This window comes from Caretta caretta, chromosome 3 (genome assembly GCF_965140235.1).
Source record: "Caretta caretta isolate rCarCar2 chromosome 3, rCarCar1.hap1, whole genome shotgun sequence".
Classification (NCBI taxonomy): Eukaryota; Metazoa; Chordata; order Testudines; family Cheloniidae; genus Caretta; species Caretta caretta.
The window spans coordinates 46575509-46596076 of NC_134208.1; the positions used below are offsets into that span (position 1 = coordinate 46575509).

Sequence of the window (20568 nt, forward strand, 5' to 3'; positions counted from 1 at the left end):
TGTTGTTCCTTGCTGCAAGTAAAAAGCATGCCGTTTGTTGTTCAGGTCTTGTGCTTGCTTCAACTACTGCTCCTGCTTTTCTAAGCAGTGACAGTGAAATTGGTGTGACTTGTTAGCTTTGTAGCCTGGTGATCCCTTGGTAATTGTAGGAGATGTTTAGGACCTGCAGGGCCCCCTTGCAGCAGCTTGCTGCCCTGATAGGTTAGGAACAGTAAATCAGTGTTTAGGAGTGGAGCATGGTCTCTTGTTGCCTGGGCCAGCAAATATCAGGAACGCTGCAGAAGCAACACACAAGGAGCCCTGGGCAGAGGGGTCACACTCAGTGATGTGCTTCTGGTTTAGTGAAGGAACAAGAGCCAGTTAAATACAGAGGCAGTCATGTCTATCCTTTTTAGGTCTGGAGTGTTGCTTCAGTGTATACTCCTGAAAATTGCCGTGTATGGGGGGGACGGGGACAAAAATGTACCTGAATATAAGGAGAAAGAACACTGAAGAGCTAGAGAAGTGACATTAAACTGTAAAGGAAATTTTGTATTTGTTTCCATTGGTAGAGTCACCTAACCTTTCCTCTCCCCTTCCTTTCCCTCCATATCTATCTAAACTTTGAATCCTCATGTGAAGGTGTCAGGTGATTACATTCTCACCAGACCCCTCCTTTGGACATTCAGTAATGAAATGCAGCCACTTCTGACCCCCATTCCCAAAAGAATTACTGCAGGACTTCCACTGTACTATATCATTTCATTCATATTCACAAAGCTTTGTAGGGAAAAGGCTGTGTGATTGAGCAGGAATTATCTGGGAGCCAGAAAGAATGCATTCAGCTGGTTAAGAAATTGCATTGTAAAAATGGTGTATACGTCTCTGTGTTAATGCCATTGGCTTTATGTACAGCATTTTTGGCTGTGTAGGTCTGCCAAGAGATGGCAACCCTTTAATTCCAAAAGAAACAGTACTTTGGCTCAACTCTGTGTTTTTTTCCCTGCAAATGAAGAACCGATGGAGCAGAGCCATTGGACCTTAAGCAGCCTGACTTCACTTGGAAGTTGGCATGAGAGTTCAATTCTAACAAGAATGGATAGTGTGAATGAATGTTTGTGTGTGGAGGGTGGTGGTGGTTTATAAAATACTTCTTTGTGCAATAACTTCTGAAGTGATGACTTGGACTAAAGTAGGTTGCAGGAAGCAATTTCTCTTGTACATCCAAGGTCCAGTCTTAATCACCCATTTTATTGTGCTATTTTCTTGCTTCCAAGTTCATTACCCAAAATGACTGGCTTAACTTTCTTCAGTTTAATACAGTTGCATGTAACTGCTTACAACTTAGTTGCTTTTGTCAATCTAAAAAAAATCTTGTGTAAGGATTCTCACAATATTCTAACTATCAGAGTGTTCTGTGCGGTTCCTACTTCTGTTCTTCAGAACAGCTTTATACAGGAGAGAATCTCAACATGCCTAAGGTTCCTCCTACCCAGTGACTCTCTATTAATCAGTCTTTGCTATTTATGTATTCAGCAAAAACTACAATCATGTGTGTTTCTTTCAGACCAAGAAAAACAGCTCTGCTTGTCAAAACATGACCTGCTGCGTGCATAGGGAAGTGTGGTGGTGACATCTTAACTCTGGGCACAAGAGATCATTGTTCTGTTCTTGTCCTAGCTGTCTGCTTACTGCACTAATTGCTTTCATTTCTGACCATCCTACTTCCTTCAGAGATGGAATACTAATACCCATTACCACCACTGACCCTTGTACCTGTCTATTCCCCACATATAAAATGGGATACTCTGAATGTTCTATCACTGGATGAGGTGGAAGAGAAGTTACTGAATGAACAGAATGCTCCCATTCTTCTATCATAGAGCTAATGTTTCTTCCTTTCTCCCCACCCTTCAAGTGATAAGCTGAGGGCAACTTTACATAGGCCACTATCAGATGTATAGACTACAGAACTGCATTGCAAATCGAAAAAAGTGTGTAAAGAGCCAGTGGCATCCCCAGCACCAACAAATATAACTTGCAGTATATTTTAAACTCCAAGATATAAGTGAATTGCTAAATGCAGGCAACACTTCATCATGCTGTCAGCAGAGTGAGTGTGTCTCTTATGTTGGCATGAAGGGAGGAATGCTACTCAGTGAAAGCTTTGTCAGGGATGGTGAAGATCCGTTCCCTGCCGCCTTTGCTCCTTGCTCTTTATTACTCCCAGAAGTCCCAGCCCTGTGCTTGCTACCCAAGTGCCTGATCTCCTAACTCAGTGTACATGGTACCAGGATTTCTAGGACTGAGGGACATCTTATGTTCCCCATTGAGGTAGCAGCAGCTGAGAAGGAGAAATAATAATATACTCCAACAAAGGACACATTCAGTACTTCAGAAAAGATGTTTGTGCAAACTTAATCATTGTACGTGTGGGTTATCCCTGCATATGGGACTGGAAATTTAGGACATTTACACGAGGAATTAAGCTAAAGTAAACTCAGTCCACTGTACTTCTGACTGAGAGCATCCACACAGGAGTCTCAGGGTATGTCTATACTTAAACTGCAACAGCCACAGAACTGCAGCTGCTATAGCGCTTCAGTGGGAACAATCCCTGTTCCAGCAGGAGGGATTCTCCTGTTGGCATAGGTAATCCACCTCCCCGAGAGGCAGTAGCTATGTCGATGGAAGAATTCTTCCATCGACATAGTGCTGTCTATATCGGGGGTTGGGTGGTCTTAGTTACATCGCTCAGGGGTGTGGATTTTTCACACCCCTGAGAGATGTAGCTATGCCAATGTAGGTTCCCGTTGTAGATCGGCGCTAATGTGCTTTAAGTAATACACTTTAAATTCACACCTTTAGTTCAGGTGGTTTAATTTCTCTGTAGACAAGCCTTTAGGATTCTTGAGTTTGACTGACCAAAAAGTTGTTCCTGGTGTGGGCAGGGGTTCCAGCTTGAATAGCTGGCACAGGCTATCTGCTTGGAGGAGACCATGTCTACGTTAGGAAAGTTGTGCTGCTATATCTATGCTAGTATAGCTATATCAGCAAAGTATCCTGCATAGATGCAGCTTATATCAGCATAAAAGTGCTTTTGCTGGCATAATTTACACCAGTTCCCCTGAGAGACATAAGCTATGCCTGCAAAAGCACTCTCTTATGCTGGTGTGTGTAGACTAGGGGTTGATCTACACTAGAAAATTAGATCGACCCAACTACATGGCTCAGGGGTGTGGAAAAAATCCACACCGCTGAGTGAGGTAGTTAGGTCGACCTAAGTTCCTGTGTAGACAGTGCTCAGTTGACAGAAGGATTTTTCCGTTAACCTAGCTACCGCCACAGGGGTTCTCCTGTCACTGGATTAACTCTGTGCAGCTGTGTCACGGTAGCGTTTCAAGTGTAGACAACCCCTAAGACTTGTAACTAGAGTGACCACAGCTTCCCAAAGAGAAAACGGGACATTCCCAGCCTCTTACCTGAGGCCCCTTCCCCCAAGAGGCTGTTGCCTGTTGCTGGCACCCTGCTGGCCCCCTCCCCGTGCTGGAATGTTGCCTCAACATTCTCCCCCCTGCCCCAGCTCTGTATCCCTCCCTGGCGGGAGGAGGAGGCTGGCATCTCCGCTTGCCCCCACCAAACATGTTGACACAAGTGGGCATCCAGACTCTTCTCCCCCCCCCCCCAAAAGTAGGCATTTGTCCCGTTTGCTCTTGCCAACTTGATCAGCAAACGGGACAAATGCCTACTCTTTTGGCGGGGATGGGGGGAGGAGAAGAGTCTGGAAGCTCGGGACCAGGCTTAAAAATGGGACTGTCCTGGTCAAAATGGGACATATGGTCACCCTATTTATACTGGCATAGCTATGTCTGTTTAAACAAACAAACAAAAAAAAAAACCAAAAAAACCAAAAAAACCCCACATGCCTAACCAATATAACTATGCCTGTATAAGTTTTAAATGTAGACCAGGCCTCAGCACTTCTTCTGGCCTCAAAAACAGCTTCTGGAGATGCTAGCCCTACCATGACTAATGTGAACTGTTTTAGCATTAATGTAACACTGGCAGTGTCTGGGGATTGTAGCAGTGAGGATGATGGCAACTATCCCGTTTTCTATCCTAGCTGTTCACTGTTCCTTGTCAATCCGTAGTTCCTCCACCAACCACTTCAATCAAACTGAGGGGACAAGAATTTACCCATCTTAGTTTCTATCGTGCTTGTGTGCTCACATGATTGAGGTGCAAAGAGCTGATGGCCAGAGGGAAATGTAAGCTGTCACTTCTGTGTGTGCACTATTCTCCTGCAACTGACGTTTCTTCCCATTACATGTGAAATAAGAAAGCTACCTTCACCTCAGGAGCGATTCTAGGTTCCCATTATTAGAGGAGTTATTCGTAAAGTAGAATTTGGCTAAAAAAGCCAGCATTTTGTTGTGCTTTATAATTTATATAAAGGATGAAGACTCTCCAATTTGCTGTTGTTCCATTGCTTAACATTCGTAACTTTGGCCTTTTGGATAATAATTTGGAGCCTTGTGAAGACCATTGCTGGGGGAGAGGAAGGGTTAAATGTTCTCTTTGCCCATCTCCTCTTCAATAGCACCTGGCCTGCTTCAGCCTGAAATGAAAACAAGACTTACCTTGCACCCATAGTTGTGGTATATAAATATTATCTTTCTTCCCAATGAAATAAGGAATTCTAAAAGAAAAACTTTAAGGGCTGTCCTGCAACTAGTGTCTTTCTGCCTTTTCATTCTGGCCTTGTTTCTTCTCTCCTACTCCCCTTGTGTTTCTGTCCCATTATATTTCTGTCTGCTGTTGTAGATCGCTTTCTTTCCTGGGGTGGCCCCGGAATCTGTTGTGTACAGACTGCTGTGTAGAGTGACTAACTTAAGTTTGATTTTTCGAGGCGTGTCCCTGTGAGTGTTTTACTTCAGGTGATTGTGCATCCCTGCACCTTTGATCGGAGAATTTCAGCAGCAGTGCTCATCTGGGTTGCAAATTCGCTCTCCGCATCTTGTGCCATTGTCAGCACTTATCTAGTGCTGCGCAATCAGATCCCCCTCAGTTCCTTCTCAGCTGTCCTCTGCCTGAGACTGAGCTCCCAGTCGTGTTAAAACCGATAACTATACTTAGTGTTTAGAACAGTCTTTTAGAGTGGTCTTAAGTACCCTAATTAGGTTTACTTATCCCTTTCTCCCTGTTTATTTTCTTAAAAAAAGAAAACAAAACCTTTTTTTCCCTCTCCCCTTTCTTCCAAGTTTATCCCTTAGCATAGTTTGTGTTCACTGTTAGGATCGAACCACTATAATTTGACCCACTTCACCGGGCGTCAAGTGCTGCCTTTCCTGGTGGGAGGTGATCCCAGTCTTGGATGGACACTGAGTACCTCTGGCACCTAGGTGAGACACATGTCCCACAGAAGTGCTCTCGCTACACCAGTTTGAAACCTTGCGTCAGGAAGGACAGAGACCTACGTCTCAAACTTCTACTAATGGAGAAGTCTCTGCACCTGGCATCCGACCCTGGTCCACAGACTCCCTCTGGACAACAGTCTCCAGCAACTTCACCCTTCTCACAGTGGAAGACTCACTCCTCCAAAAAGGTAGTGAGGAAAAGAGCATTGACTTCCTATCCTAAAGAGCTGCCAAAAAAGAAGTGGTCTCCGGCCCGCTCCATGCCCTTGGTACCAACTGCACTGCAGCTGAGTACTTACAAGGCACCAGGAACCTCCAGGAGTGCGCATACCGTGAAAGTGGGCAAGCTCGGTGTCGAGGGGCAAACAGACATCTATCTCCTCTGCTATGGCACAGACCGAGCCGCCTAAATAAGCGGCAGCAGGATGCTGCCCCCAGGCTATGGCACCACCTCCTGTCCCAATAGCGCAGAGTGCTCCGATGTCAGCACTAACGGCCGCAATTGCAACAGCATCGTTGGCACCAACCACCTTTGTACCAAAATCATTGGCACCGCACCATTTTCTATACCACAAAGACCTGCTTGTTTCACTGACGCTGGAAACCTCTCTCTTCGGTACCAATGTTTCTCTGGTGTGTTTGGCACCATGGGAGCCCATTTCATCTCTGGCCCCTCCATTTTCCAGCGAGGAGAAAGATGAGGAGGAGGTTGCCTTCTGCTGTGAGAAGGATGGCACTGCCTATGCCATTCCCCACTCAGTGGCCCTACTGGGACCCCTAGGGGCTATATAGGAGACAATACCCCAGCACCCTGTGGGGAGAGGATTAGATTTCCCCCACCATCCTCAATGACTGCACCATCAGAGCCCCTTGAAGAAAGCTTTGAAGAACAGGAGGTGACCTTGGAATAGGACATGACACCAGCCACTAATATTTCTTCTTTCTTCTTCTTCTTCTTCTTCCCAGATGAGGCCATAATGCCACCGCCACCCACAGCTGCGGACGATTTCAAACATTTTCAAGAGCTCTTTAAAAGAATCCCTGATTCCCTAGAGATCCCTCTAGAGGAAGTCCCAGAGTTCCAACACAAATTACTGACATTTTCCAAGCATTCTCTTCATCAAAAATTGTACGTCTGATAAATGACGCACTCATGAAGTCGGCTAAAAACATGGCAGACCCCGGCTATGATACTGCCCACTTCCAAGAGAGTGGATAAAAAGTACTGTCCCCTCAAAGGAAATGGACTTTTTATTTTCTCACGCTACATCGAATTCCTTAGTGGTTGATGGCATCAACCAATGAAACGGGCAGCACAAATCCAGATCCACTTTGAATGACAAAGAGTGAAAACAGTTAGACCTCTTTGGACACAAGGCCTATTCATCAGCCACTCTTCGATTTTGGATTGCTAGTAATGCTGCTTTAATGGCAAAATATGACCACACGAACTATTCCAAACTCTCAGATTTTATTGACATAATCCCAGAAGACAAAAAATCAATTTAAAGCCATTATTTCAGAGGGCCAACTCCCAGCCAAATCACCTAACGGGTATCTTTAGATGCTGCTGACCCGGCGGCACACTCCATGGCCACTGTCCTAGTTATGTATCCAGCTTCGTGGCTTCACTTGTCTGGCTTCCCAAAAGAAATACTGTCCACAGTGGAAGACCTCCCATTTGATGGCCAGAAGCTGTTTGCGGCAAAGACTGAGTCCCTTCACACCATGAAGGACTCTCTGGTGACTCTTTGCTCCCTTGGTGTATATACACGCCTGCATCAATAAGAAAACAGGGTAAATACTATGCCACACAATGTACAAGGTCTGTCCCATATGCCCAACAACAGAGGAAATATGACGCACAAAGGCACAGACCGAGACCTCCAAAGCATCAACCACCCTCAGCTCAATCATCAGCATCCCACCAATCCTCTGAAAAACAACAATTTTGAGGGTTTGGTCAAGGGCTTGAGAGACCTGTCCCTCTTCAGGGACCCCTCTCATGAACACCTTCAATGGCAAGAAGTAAACCACCTCCTCCATCTGGGTGCCGTACAACAGGTATCATCACAACACAAGGAAAAGCTTTAACTCCCACTACTTCTTAACCCAGAAAAAGAATAGTGGATGGGGGGGAGGAGGGTCTATTTTCTACCTCAGAAAACTCAACAAATTCAACCAATGGTTCAGGATGGTCACATTAGCAACAATAATATCAGCATTGGAACAGGGGGACTGGTTTTCAGCCCTCGACCTACAAGATGCCTATTTTCACATAACCATACATCCTGCTCACAGGAGGTCCTCAGGTTTACTCTGGGGACAGAATATTATCAATAAAAAGTTCTGCCTTTTGGCCTTTCGACAGCAGCGTGAGTCCCTCCCCCCGACCCCCCCCCCCCCAAATTCTTGCGGTAGTGGCAGTACACCTCCGCAAGCAGGGAGTGACAGTTTTTCTCTATATGGACAATTGCCTTCTAAAAGTACCCACAGAAGTAGATGCCATAGACATTATGCACAGGATAATCACCCTCTTCTCACGGTTGGGATTCCAAGTAAATATAGAAAAATCAACATTGACACCCATACAGGAACTGGACTTCAACAGGGCCCATCTTGAAGCTCTAGAGGCCAAAGCGTCCCTACCACCGACCAGATTAGTTACTATAATCAGTCTGATCTTCACAGTACTGAACAGCCCACAGATGTCGGTGCGGACCTGTCTCCAGCCATTAGGCCTCATGGCAGCAACCACATCCGTAGTACGACACACATGACTTCACATGCTCTGCAGTCAGGGTTCGCTAAGAACAGTCTACATTCCACACAAACATGGCCTGAACAGGCACCTCACTGTGCTGCTCAAAGTCAGACTCTTTACGCTGGTGGACCCAACCCCACAACAAGTGTGTGGCAGTCCCTTTCAGACAGAACCTACCCACAATGCTTCTTGCAACAAATGCCACCTTGATGGGGGGGCTTACCTACACATCGTACAATTCAGGGAAGATGGTCTCCCTCTGAGACACTGTTACACATAAGCTTCCTGGAATAGCGCAATCCGGAACACATGCTTGCACTTCCTGCCCTTGATCAGGAGCAAAACCAGCATTGCCTGAATGTTTTATATAAAACTGACTGGGGAGCAAGATCACATTTCCTGTGCAGTGAAGCCAGGAAACTATGGAACTGATGTATCCACTACAATGCCTCATCTCTCTCTCTGGATGTCAGAACACCGCAGCAGATACAAGGAGGAGGGAATGCTCTCAGAACCATGAGTGGAAGCTAAACAACACGGTTCTGCAGAACATATTCAAACACGGGGTCACCCATTCATAGACCTCTTTGTGACATCCCAGAATTATAAATGCCCGCAATTCTGCTCGAGAGCAGGGTTGGCGTGCTGATCCCTGCGCGATGCCGTTCTTCTCAAATGGGATGTCTCCCTGCTATATGCGTTTTCCCCCATCCCCCTGCTATCAAAGGTAATACACAAAATAAGAGGAGACAAGGCCAAAGTCACCTTGATAGTCCCCACATGGCCCAGACAAACTTGGTACTTGTACCTTTTGAGGATGGCGGTATGTGCACCATGCACTCTTCCACTTCTGCCAAATCTTCTATTGCAAGATGCTGGACAGGTGTATCACACAAACCTGGAGAGGCTTCTCCTGAGAGCATGGCTCCTACACAGTTCCATCATGACGAACTGACCTGCTCAGAACAGCTGAAAAACATATTATTGAACAGTAGAAGGACAGGTTTCAGAGTAACAGCCGTGTTAGTCTGTATTCACAAAAAGAAAAGGAGTACTTGTGGCACCTTACAGACTAACCAATTTATTTGAGCGTAAGCTTTCGTGAGCTACAGCTCACTTCATCGGGTGCATACTGTGGAAAGTATAGAAGATCTTTTTATACACACAAAGCATGAAAAAATGGGTGTTTATCACTACAAAAGGTTTTCTCTCCCCCCACCCCACTCTCTCCTGCTGGTAATAGCTTATCTAAAGTGATCGCTCTCCTTACAATGTGAATGATAATCAAGTTATTATCCATTTACCACCCATAATACTTCATAAATGGAGGAGATTCTATACCTGGGGCAAAAACAAACTATCCCGAGCTGTTACCGCCCACTTACCAATGATTTTAGAATACAGGCCAGAGTTCTTTAGTTACAGCTTATCCCTTAGCTTGCTCACAGTCCATCTCGCAGCTATTACCGCCTTTCATCACAAGGTAAACCCTCACCAGGAAAAGTGGCATAAAGAAGAAGAAAGAAGACCACAAGCTCTGAAATCTGTATTTTCCTATCCTATCGCCAAACACTTTCTTAGGGATATCAGAAATGTCCACCCTGAAATATGAGTACCTGCCCCTCCTTGGGACTTGAACTTGGTAATATGCTGCCTTACCTGGGCCCCATTTGAACCATTAGCAACATGCTAACACATCTGTCAATGAAGGTGGCATTCTTAGTCACTATCACGTCTGCCCGACGAGTGGGAGAATTAGGGGCCCTCCTGGCACACCCACTATATACCATCTTTTTCAACGACAAGGTCACTCTAAAACCTTGTCCTATATTTTTACCCAACCAATCCATCTTGCCTCATTTTTCCCTAAACCTCATGGGAGAAAATGGGACTCAATATTTCACCCTCTGGACATCAGACACACACTAGTGTGCTACTTTGAGAGAACTAAGACCTTCAGAAAGTCACTGATACTTTTTATTTTAACTTTGGAATGATCTGAAAGTTCCACCCTTTCCAAGCAGAGACTGTCTAAATGGATTTCTGGATGCATCCACCTTTGCTACTAACAGGAGGATATACAACCCCAAACAGAAATCTGAACCCATTCCCCCAGATCCTTATCAACCTCAGTAGCCTTTCTCAACAATTACCAATCATGGACATACGTCAAGTGGCCACCTAGGCGTCCGCATACGTGGTCAGAAAACATTATACAATAGATCCGAGCTCAAGTTTGGACAAATTGGTAGGACTTAGTGTATTATCATCCGTTACCCATGCAAGTCCTAAGCCCCTTCTATCCACTGAGGGGCACTGCTTGACAGTCACGTGAAGTGGAGCACCCACAGGGACACTCTTCAAAGAAGAAGAGACGTTTACTCACCCTGTACAGTAATTGAGGTTCTTCGAGACGGTGTTTCTGTGCGTGCTACACTACCCGCCCTCTTCCTTCTTCTTCTGACTTCAATTTCCGGATTCTGTGGTAGAGAAGGAACTGAGAGGGGTCTGGTTGCGCAGTGCAAGATAGATATCGACAATGGCATGAGATGGGGAGAGCACATGCAGAACCCAGGAGAATTTCAGTAGCAGTGCTCGTCTATCAAAGGTGCAGGGATGTACAATCACCAAAAATGGAGTACCCAAAGTGACACCATCTTGAAGAATCTCAGTTACTTCACAGGGTGAGTAACCTTCTTATTTCCAACTCTCCCCTCACTGTCTTAATACTGCCAAGTATTAAACTTACCTTTTTTTGTTAATTGTGTGTTTTTTTTTAAATAGCTTTTTGTCTGAGAACGGTTTGTTAAAAACAGAATCTGAAGTCTACCCTGGACTTTATTTGTAGATGCCCTCACTAAAAGGTGACCAGAAAAGTATTTTGAGTGATGGTGCTTTCTTAAATAATTAGGTATATTGGTAAGGGAAACTCATTGCTACATATTTAGTTTCTCTCAAATTCTGTTGTGCTAATACTGAATATAAGACAGTGAATTTCCCTCTTAGAAAAAGCCTTAGATTGAAATCGTCAGCAGGTGCGGGCCCTACAACCTCTTAATGTCATTGTTTGTTTGCCAGTATAGAAGTGTGACGTTGTTTCCTTTTCTACATTGCTTTACTTCTCCCCCAACCTTCCTGGCGCCGGGGTTGGGGGAGGAGACTTGAGTAAACCGTGTAAGCAGCATTAACTCAAATTATGTCTGAGAGAGCATAAATATGCAAGTAATAGTTATTCCATTGTAAGGCTGTGTCTGCATGGGGATTTTACCAAAATCATTCCCACCAGTGTCCTCCCCAGTTCATCTGTAAATTTTCTTCGTGTAAAGAAGGTTGTAAGGAGGTACCAAGGAAGAATGAGTCAGTCAGGGATGTGAATGTCAAAGAACAGATAAGATGTGGTAGGCTGATTTTTATAGCGGATCTATGAATATTTTAAAGGTTATTAGGAAACACTTATGGATTGGTGTAAGGAGCTGGACACTATCCTTGGTAGCAACCCCACCTCCACTGTCGAGAGACCTGTGGATACTCTGGTGGGAGTGGACAGTGGATTTAACCCTGTGGACGAAGTTGTGGACGAGGTGGTTGGTTGAGTTGGAGGACGATGCGGAGCACAACGCAGGGTCGTTTGGTGGTGTGGCGAGTTAGGACTTCTTTTCCACTCTGGATGGGTCTAGTCCATTCCAGCAGTCTGTCTCTGGCGCACATGATGCGGGAGAGGAGAGCCCTCTTAAATGCTGTTTTTGGGTTGATGCTAACCGAAGCAAGGAGGACATGTTCAGAGAGGTGTTCCAATCCTCAGAGGCTGAAAAAAGAGAATGCAGGAAGTGGAGAGAGACCCTGAAGGAAAAATTTAAAATAAAAAGGCAGGGCAGTGAGGAGCGCATTGTAAAGGGCCAGGAGCAGATGATGATAAAAGTGATGGAGACACAAGCAGAGATGTTTAAATCCCTAAGCATGCTCCAGGCAGAATACGGGTGTGCTCACTCCCCTCCCCTCCCCTCCCCACCCCCCCGGCCGGTTGATAGAGAACTGCCTTCCCAAAACTCCTCCCGCACATACCTTGCAACTTCCCGGAAAGTCTCAGTACTCCGTTCACTCCACCCCTTTGGACAGATTCCAGAATAAGAGCTGGACTTACACACAGCTATAAGAGCCTATGTGCCCTGCACTCTTATCTCCCATCCTACCAATCCTTTTGTTTGTGGTGTTAATTGGTATTTAATAAAAACAAACTCTCAAAAAGGTAAGCAATCTTTGTTTCATACATGTAGTGGTTGGTCATAATAGTAATACATAGTGTCAGTTTGATCATTTGCTGACTGTAAATCCCAGTCAGGAATCATCACAATTTTCATGCAAGGTGGCAAGTTAACAAAGCATGGCAGAATGCTATGTAGAAAACACATTACTGGTGCTTATTGTCAAAATGTTGCCTCAAAGCCTCCCTGACTTGAATAGCCCCCCATTGTGCCCCCCGAATAGCCATGGTATCTGGCTGATCAAATTCAGCCATCAGGAGATCCACCTCTGTGCTCCACCCTGTGGGAAACTTTTCACCCTTCGCCTCACAAATATGGAGAACGCAGCAGGCTGCTATGACCATGGGAATATTTTCCTGGTTTAGGCCAAATCTGCCATTAAGGAAGTACCAGGGCATTTTTAGTCTGCCAAAGGCACATTCTATGGTAATTCTGCACCTGCTCAACCTATTGTTGAAGTGCTTCTTGCTGCTGTCCTGGTTTCCCGTGTAAGGCTTCATGAGCCATGGGAGTAAGGGGTACACTGGGCCTCCCAGGATCACTGTAGGCATTTCAACATCCCCTACTGGCATCTTATGGTGTGGAAACAAAGTCCCTGCTCGGAGCTTTCTGTACAGGCCAGTGTTCCTGAAGATGTGTGTGTCATGCACCTTTCCAGACCATCCCATGTTGATGTCAGTGAAATGCCCACCGTGATCCACAACCTCCTGCAATACCATAGGGAAGTACCCCTTTCTACTGATGTACTCCATTGCAAGATGGTCCAGGGCCAGAATTAGAATATGCATGCCATCTGTTGCCCTGCTGCAGTTTGGGAATCCCATTGCCTCAAAGCCATACACTATTTCACGCATATTGCCAAGAGTCACAGTCCTTTGTAGAAGGATGCAATTAATGGCCCTGCACACTTGCGTTACCGTAGCCCCAGTGGTTGACTTCCGGACTCCAAACTGATTCGTGACCAACCCATAGTAGTCTGGAGTTGCCAGCTCATTTTGGAGCCCTTGTGCAACAGTTTTGGGGTGAGCTCTGCACATGGTTCCAGGCAGGTGCTTGTCCTCCCAGGCTGCATAACAATGCAGTCTGACCACTCAGTGCTTGTTTCCCAAACCCAAAAGCAATGGTCCACTGTGTTCAGCTGCTCCATGAATGCCAAAAGTAATCTGGTGGTGCTTGTTTCTATGGCGTACAGCAGGTCAGGCAACTCTGATTCCTGTTCAGAAGAAAAAAAGGAAGAAAAGCATCAGTCATTTGCATCTCTTCCTCACCTGTGCGTGCAGCGGAGTAGGGAACATGGTTATAAGATTGCCATGCCTTTCTGGAAAATTGGAAGCTCTTTGGGGCAGGGACTGTCTTTGTTCTGTATTAGTACAGCACCTAGCACAAACGGGTCCTGGATCCTAGGCAGTGGTACCAATTGAGGGGGAAGTGGCGAATGCCCTCCCACCCCCAGGTTTTTGCACTTTAAGTATTGGTCCCATGCTAAATCAGTACAGCTGCTGCCAGAGCCATTCGGAGCATCATTTTGGCTGCTTGGCTGCAACGCCACTGAAATTTGACCCAGCTGCCCCTTTTTACAGACGGAGGGGCATCAGATGTTAGTGAATGGCATTGCAACCTGGCACATGAGGTTGCAGCATCACTCAAATTTGGCCCTGCTGCCCCATCATCCAGATGAAGGGGAGTCTGTTCCTGTACAGTGGAGCACAGGGGAGTCTGCTGAGAACTCTACTCCTGGCAGCACTGGTACAATGAAGCAAGTGGGTAAGAGAGAGAGGGGAGACTGAGGCTCCTTGGCTGAGGGAGACCTGCTGCCCCAGTGGTGGGGAGGAGGTTGGGACAAGTAGGACTAGGGTGGGGTCCCTTCTGTGGGGTCGGTGGGGACTGGAATTGCCCCTGCTTCCAAATATCTGAATTGATGTCTCTGCTTCTAGGCACTTACCTTAGACCTTAGTCCATCCCATGCTTTGCTGCACATTGGCTACCCACATTTGCCATCCTTGCCTATCAACTGCCCTTCTCTCCAAATCTTCCCTTTCCACGTTGAGGTGCTTGATGTCATTCAGAACTGTTCGTTTCCGTGTTATTTGCGGTCTTCCTCTCTTTCTTCTTGAGTTTCGTGGCTTCCATTCAAGGCAGTATTTGGTAAGCGTTCTCTTTCCATTCTCAGCACATGTTCCAGACGCTGATTTCCCTTTTGTAGATTATTTGTGAGGGTGCCTTGTCCAGTAATTTTTCTGACTTCTTCGTTTGTCTTCCTATCTCTATATGTTGTTCTCAATACAGTAACTCCTCACTTAAAGTCATCCTGGTTAACGTTGTTTCGTTATGTTGCTGATCAGTTAGGGAACATGCTCATTTAAAGTTGTGCAATGCTCCCTTATAATGTCGTTCGGCAGCCGCCTGCTTTGTCCACTGCTTGCAGGAAGAGCAGCCTGTTGCAGCTAACTAGTGGGGGCTTAGAACTAGGGTGGACCAGCAGCCCCCCATCAACTCCCCGCTCCCCTAAGTTCCCTGTGCGGCAGCTGCAGGCTATCAATTGCCGGCAGTTCAGCTGTCCCTCCCCCCACTGCCATGTGCTGCTCCTGCCCTCTGCCTTGGAGCTGCTCTCCAGAGCCTCCTGCTTGCTGGGGGGCGGGGGAGGGGAGGAGAGTGGGGCTAACATCAGGGTGTCCCCCTCTCCCCTGCTCCTGCACCCTGCTTACCCCATCTCCAAAGAGCAGGGGACACACACGACAGGGCTCAGAACGGAGGGAGCTTCCGTCTCAGCTTGCTGATTAACTTAACAAGGTAGTGTACTTAAGAGTGGGGTCGGCGTACTTAAAGGGGAAATGCCCATCTCTCACACACAGGGTGTGTGTCTCTGTCTCTGTCTGCCATGCTGTCTCCCCTCCCTCCATTCGTGCTGCCTTGTAGAGCGTGAGGCTACATTAACAACGAGTTAACCCTTGAGAGCTCAGCCAATTGCTAGTTCATCACTGAGCAGTAAGGCATTCCCTGGGAAATATCCCACCCTCTGACTCCACCACCTCAACCAAGCTTCACAATCATCATCGCTATTAAATTGTTTGTTTAAAACTTATAGAGTGTGTGTGTGTGTGTATGTATATGTGTGTATATATATGTGTGTGTGTGTGTGTATATATAATATATATATATATAAATGAAATAGTCTTTTGTCTGGCAAAAATTTTTTCTTCCTTGGAACCTAACCCGCCCCCCCCATTTACATTAATTCTTGTGGGGAAATTGGATTTGCTTAACATCATTTCACTTAAAGTCGCATTTTTAAGGAACATAATTACAACGTTAAGTGAGAAGTTACTGTATTCTTATCAGACTTTGTGATGAAATGCATCCAGTTTTGGTGTATCTTTCTTGGTAAGTTGCCATGTTTCACTGCTATATACTGTGATGGCAATAACAGTTGCTTTGTACACGTTCAGTTTTGTCTTGAGGAGATGTTTGAGTTGCCAGATGTTTTTGAGTCTTCCAAATGCAGTGTTTTCCTTCCCTATTCTTCTTGCCTCGGAATTGGTACCATCTTGGCTGATGGTACTTCCAAGATACGTAAAATTGTCCACCTTCTCTAGTTTCTCTTCTTCAATTCTGATTTCTGTCCCTGTAGTTCCTATTAGCATGACTTTTTTTACATTTCTTTGCATTGTATCTCAAATCTGTCTTCTCCATTACTACTTGGTTTGTGCATTTTTGTAGTCTGTTGGCATCTTCGTTTATAAGAGCGATGTCGTCAACAAAGTCTAAATATAGATCAAATGGCCTTGAATTGTTCCATTTTAGGCCATATGTATCACTGTCACATTGTTTTAATATACAGTTGATGACTAGCATAAATAAAAAAGGAGACAGGACACACCCCTGCCTTACACCTGTCTTGGTGCTGAATAGCTTACTCAATCCACTTTTAATTTTAATGCAGCATTTATGAAGGCATTCTATGCCAACTCAAAAGTTGATTGATTTTGTTGGAATTCCATATTGTTCTACAATTTTCCACATTGTTTTTGTTTACACTATCGAATGCCTTTTGAAAGTCCACCAAATTGATGGCAAGGCTGCCTTGGAATTAAGTTGTGCTCTCAATAATCCGTCTCAGGGTGAAAATAGCATCTGTGCATAATCTCCCTTGTCTAAATCCAGATTGTTGTTTATGTAGGATTGTATCCATCTTTCCTTTCATCCTGTTCAGGAGGATGCTGCTAATACTTTTCCTTTGATAGACAGAAGTTACTCTCCTCCAATTTGAGGAGTTGTGTAGGTCACCTTTCTTCGGTAACTTGATTATTATACCAAGGGTCCATTCTTCTGGCACTTTCTCCTCCATCTATATTTTGTTGCATAGTGAACAGATGACTGATTCCATTTTTTTTCCCTCCATATTTAAGCATCTCAGGATGAATGCTGTCCAAACCAGGTGCCTTGTGTGTTTTTTTTTTTTTTTTTTCCAGCTTCTGCAATCCTGTTTTTACTACTTCCATTTTTACCTCAGATACATCTATATCTAGCTCTAATAGTTTGTCATTGTTAAATTCCAGTCTTATAATTGGTTCTGGTTGGTTTAGCACTTCTTTGAAGTGTTCCACCTATCTATTTTCTTGTACCTTCTGTGTTTTCAAAATTTCTCCTTGTTTCCCTTTCAGTGGGACATGTCTGAATTTTGATCCATATCCTGTTAACAGTTTCAGGATCTTGTAGACTGTTCTTGTATCACTTCTTTCCCCTGCTTCTTCAGCTTTACTAGCCTTACTTTCTATCCAGTTTTGCTTATCTTTTTTGCATTGTTTCTTTACTACTTTGTCAAAGTTCCTATAGGTTTATTTTGTTTCTTCAATCGCATATTGTAGTATTAGAGCCTTTTTGTTTTCTTCTTTTGTCTATAGTTTTCTGTTTCTTCCGAGATCCACTGTTCTTTATTGCTTCCTCTCTTTCTACCAATTATCTTTTCAGCTGCTTCTAACATAGCTGTTCTGAAAAGATCCCAGTATTTTTCCACTTCATTTTTTTCAAGATCTTTAAGAGCCTCAAACCTGTTCTTGACCTCTCTTGTACTCTTTTTGTATCCTGCAATCTTGTAGTTTCTGTGTATTGAATAGTCTGAATCTGTGTTCTTTCTTTCTGAGTGCTTTAAACTTCAATTTGATGTTTGCTTTCAGCAAGTAATGATCGCTCCCTATATCTGCTCCTCTAAATACTCTTGTGTCTAACACTGATGTTTTCCACGTCTGACTAACACAGATATAGTCTATCTCATTTTGCGTACAGCCATCTGGTGAAATCCATGGGTTTTTTTGTGTGTTTTGTGGCAAATTGCCGGTACGATTATGATGGGTCCTGCTCTTCCTCTTCTTGGGAGGGGGGGTTCAGGGCACAGTTTCCTGCCCCTGAACTAGGGTATCTACTGTCCCACTAGTAACCCAGAGAAGGGTAGTGGAGAGGGAGGGACCCGGGCCTGTCCTCTACTCCGGGTTCCAGCCCAGGGGCCCTAGGGATAGTGGTAAACCACTTGAACTAGTGCTTCCTTCCCCAGGGCTACTTCCTTCTCCTGTTCTTCAGCTTGTGGGGCTTCCTGCTCCCCCCTGCACAAGCTGGGTGTCTCTTTAACTAGGGTCTTGGTCTTCTAGCCAGCCACGGCAGTTCTCCAAACTCTCTCCTCTACTTCAACTCCTTCAAACTGCTCCAACTCCAGACCACTCTGCTCTAACTCCTTCCCCTGGCTGATTGAAGCAGGTGGTTTTTATCAGGTGACTAGCTTTAGGTGCTCTAATTGGCTTCAGGTGCTTTTAATTAATCTATAGAAACCTTTCTTCCCTCTACAGGGAATAAGGCTTCTCCTCATCCTGGGACTTACATATCTCTCCTACATCACTTTCCTGCTGCCTTCTGGCCATGCTGTATCACAGTTTTTATGTTGGAAGAAAGAATTGCAGATGCTAAAATTGTTTTCGGCACAAAATTCAAGGAGTCTTGTGCCATTGCCTGTTGTTGTTGTTCCAGTTGTATGTGGGCCGATGACTGTTTGTTTGTTTCCCAATCTCTTCTTTCATTTCTGATCCGGGCATTTAAACCTCCCATAACCAGGACAAGATCATGGTTTGGTATTTCTTTCGTTACATCTTTCAATTCTGTATAGAATCTCTCTTTATCCTCTTCATCTGTATCGTTGTTTGGAGTGTGTGCCTGGACTATGGTGCACTTAATGTGCTGAGAGTGGAATCTAGCTGCCATAGCTTATCTGATATTGGCTGCCAATTCACAAGTGATTTCTTTGCAGTGCTATTCATGATGATCCCTACACCTCTTTCATGTTTGTTTCTACCTGAATATAACATTGTTTGTTTTTTCTCCAGATGTTATATACCTTGATCTTTCCACCTGACTTCAAGAAGTCCTAGGATGTCAATTTTATATCTATCCATTTCTTTGATGACCTGTGCTAATTTTCCTGAACTATTTAAAATTCATACATTCCAGGTAGCTATGGATGTACTCTTTTTGACCGTCAGAATTTGAATCATCGAGTGAGTGACTTCCTGATGGATTTGATAATCCACTGTCATATGTGCATCTGAATGCTTTCCATCCTCCTCAGGCCATGATTTTTGGTTTATATGGTTTATGTGAGCAATTTCTGTAGCTAGAACTTTATTTTACGGTGAAGCCACCTCATCAACCAGCCCTCCTCCTTTTTGATCCGGGCTTGGGACTGGCCCTGGCGGAGTTGCTCGTAGGCACTAGACCAATGGTTTCCAAACTGGGGTTCATGAACTCCTGGAGGCTTGTGAAATGTTACAGGGAGTTCTCGGGGGGTGGGGGCGGGAGAATTCCAGGGGTGCACAAAGCTGTCCCTAGGGACCCCGGGCAGCACGGGGCCAGCAGCCCGGAGCCCCTGGACTTCTAAGAGCTAAGCAGATCAAAGCAAACATATCTATCACACTAAGGAGATGTAAACTTCAAAACTCTTTATAAGAAATGGAAAGGGAGGTGGATATTTTTTGGTGTTTTTAAAATTAAATAGGCAGCTAGTATTGTTTTTAAAATTATTATCAAGAACAAGTTTTTAAGCTGTGTTGTAACATGCGTTGTTTGCCTGGACTGCTCAAGACCTGAATGTTTGTATAGGAGGAACTCTTTGAGTTGGCTTCTTAAATACCTTCATTCTGTTTCATATTTGATACTCCTTGATGAAACATAGGAGCCTTGTCTTATAACAGGCTTATTCAAAGTGATACAAGCTACGAAAGTGAGATCTTGGAAGAGTGTTGCCATTTTCATAATGTAATAAAAATACTGTAATGATAAATAATAATTGAATAGTGTGTAATAAGCATGTCATAAAAACAAAAGATCACTGTTTTTTAATTTTATACTCATGTAAAGGAGAAAATCCTGGGAAATCCTCATTTTTAGGAGGGGGTTTGCGAGACTTGACATTTTAGTGAAAGGGGTTCGCAGGTTTTTAAAGTTTTGGGAACAACTGCACTAGACTAATATAAATGTAAATGAACATGCTTTGGAGCTTTACTCAAAGCTGTATAGATAGCCTCTGTTCTGTGCAGCAGTTCTGAGTGTCTTACACATCCTCAACCTGAGAATTGAGTTAATCAGCGCTCATGGACGGAAATATTACACATGTAGGAGCTATAGGGAGCCCTACCAAATTCAGGGTCCCTTTTGGTCAATTTCAAGCTCATAGGATTTTTTTAAATGGTCACTTTCAGGGTTTCAGATATTAACATCTGAAATTTCATGGTGTTATAACCATGGGGGTCCCGACCCAAAAGAGGGTTGTGGGGGTGGCCGTCGCAAGGCTATGGGGGGGGGGGGTCGCAGTATTGCCACCCTTACTTCTGCGCTGCAGCTGCGGACAGAGGCACTACCTTCAGAGCTGGGCAGCGCAGAAATGAAAGGGTCACATGTTATAAGGGTGTGTTATCACTTGAGGAGGGCAGGGCCAGTCTTATGGGTGGGCGACTGTGCAGGGCCCTGTGGTTGGGAGGCACTGTGGCCCCCCAGCCAGCTCACGGCTCCTTTAATCCCTAAGCACTGGGCCTAGAGCAGGGAGGGGCAGGGCTGGGGACAATGGTGCCAGAACCTTTGTAGAAGTGAGGGGGCCACCGGTAATGGA

At 44.9% G+C, this 20568-nt stretch overlaps 1 protein-coding gene across 6 annotated transcripts in view; it reads left to right on the forward strand.

Moving 5' to 3' along the window:
- The window catches only part of LRRC1 (leucine rich repeat containing 1), a 177661-nt gene that overhangs the window by 21442 nt on the left and 135651 nt on the right, over window positions 1–20568 (forward strand). The gene's annotated exons all lie outside the window — the stretch shown is intronic.